Genomic DNA, 2,249 nt, shown 5'->3' on the forward strand with positions numbered 1-2,249 from the left:
TTAAATGAGGGGAAAAATTACATTTCTCATAAAATCATTTAAGTACGAAGCCTTGTGGAAACCACTTGGAAGGTTTTCAAATGTTCTTAAATAAAAAGATGATAAAGACTCTTTATTTAGTGAAGTTTAGCTAATTTTATATTGGATAATGACTACCATAGGCTAAGGTTAAAAATAGCATATGTTAGTCCCATCTCCATAATTTACTCTTGGGCCCTGAAATTAATCTATTGGATAATAGTAAGAACATAAGAAATAGGAGCAGGAGAAGGCCATGTGGCCCCTTGAGCCTGCCCCGCCATTCAATAAGATCATAGCTGATCTTCTACCTCAATTCCACTTTCCCACCCTATCCCCACATCCCTTGATTCCCTTAGTGTCCAAAAATCTATCAATCTCAGTCTTGAATATACTCAACGACTGAGCATCCACAGCCCTCTGGGATAGAGAATTCCAAAGGTTAGCAACCCTCTGAATGAAGAAATTTTTCCTCATCTCGGTCCTAAATGACCAACCCCTTAACTTGCGACTATGACCCCTAGTTCTAGACTCTCCAGCCTGGGGAAACAGCCTCTCAGCATCTACCCTGTCAAGCCCTGATTGTGTACAAACCCTGAATGTGTCTGAAATTCCTCTTTCAGCTATTTTAATGGAGGAGTTTATTTTAAACAGGTTAATTCCTCAGTCAAAATAGCGATGAGAGGAATTTCAGATAAATGCATCAAGGGCTTGTATGTTAAAAGGAGAAAGAATTTGCATTTATGTAGCACCTTTCATATTGTTAGGATGACCCAAAGTACTTCACTGCCAATGAATTATTTTTGAAGTGTAGTCTCTTGTTATGTATGCAAACACGGCAGCCAATTTGCACAGCAAGATCCCACAAATAGGAATGAGATAAATGATCAATTAATCTGTTAGAATCCCATAGATTCATTTCAGAACCTCAATACATATACTGTTTTAACTAAATCAATTTAAAGTAAACCCCAGACAATCTGACATACACCCAACATTTCATTATTCCATTACTGGTATGATTTTATTTGTGTTCAACACACTCCTCAAATATTATTATTAAAAAGTATTTGACAATTTATGAACTGCTCTGCAAAAGCAGCCAGGTTTCACTACTGATATAGAACAAAATATAACTCTTTAGGCTTTTCTGACAAGAATAGTGCAACACAATGGGTATACCCATTACTGAAAGAACATGAATAAAAGAGCTGTGAAAGTGCTGGAGAACTCAACTCAACTAACTTGGGCTGAGATGTTTTTTAGTTTCACTGCCATGAAACACAATGTGATTTTAAACCCCAAGAACGGGTGGGTTGGGGGCGGGTGGGAGTTGAAAATAGTTGTTTTTTTGGGTCACAACCGCAAAATTTTCAGACTTTGCATTCCCAGCGGGAAGCCTGTACTTTACGCACCGATGTTAAACCCGGAAATAAAACCGGGTTGCGGTTACGACCCAAAAAACAACTATTTTCAATTCCCACCCCCTCCCCCCCGCCGCAACCCACCCGTTCTTGGGGTTTAAAATATAACACACCAGCTTTCAAGCAACACTCATTCTTTCCTCTCTGATTTTCTCACCTTTTCCATCCTCTCCTGAACATGTGGGTTAGAGTTACACAGGGCACCAGTGGACCCTTGGTTATCTGTCCCAGTAGCCTTTCTTCATGTGTGAAGTTAGTTAAGGTATTCAAGTATCTCAGCTCATCCTGATCCTCTCCTCACTTGCCACCCAAATATATATATTTTTAGCACTGGTCACTGCATAGGAGTAGGAACTTTTATTTCAATTTTCTCCTCTATGACTCAAGGACACTGAGGCTAATTACTTGTTCATGAAAGAACACTAATAAAGGAACTGTAACAATGCTGGAGAACTCAATTCACCAAATAATCTAAGCTCAGGTGTTATCTGGCTTCACTGTTCAGCACAGACCAGGAGCAAACCTGGAACATGCCTCACCCCCATGGTTCAGCACCACAGCATCGTGTACATTTACCCACTGAACTATTGGGGAGGAGGAGGGGGAGGGGGGCAGGAACCATCATTGTGTTTCTTCTTCGATGTTCCATTTATCACTATTTCTTCATTATGGTATTTGCTCCTCTGTTGCTTGTTGCGGTCCTTCTCTTTCTCACTGACAACCTCTGTCTCAAAACTAAAGGTAGATTTAAAAAAAAATTATGACTAATTTCCTCTATTGAAAGTAAAGGTCAACATATTCCAGCAC

The sequence above is a fragment of the Heptranchias perlo genome, chromosome 13 (genome assembly GCF_035084215.1).
Source record: "Heptranchias perlo isolate sHepPer1 chromosome 13, sHepPer1.hap1, whole genome shotgun sequence".
In the NCBI taxonomy this organism is placed as follows: domain Eukaryota; kingdom Metazoa; phylum Chordata; class Chondrichthyes; order Hexanchiformes; family Hexanchidae; genus Heptranchias; species Heptranchias perlo.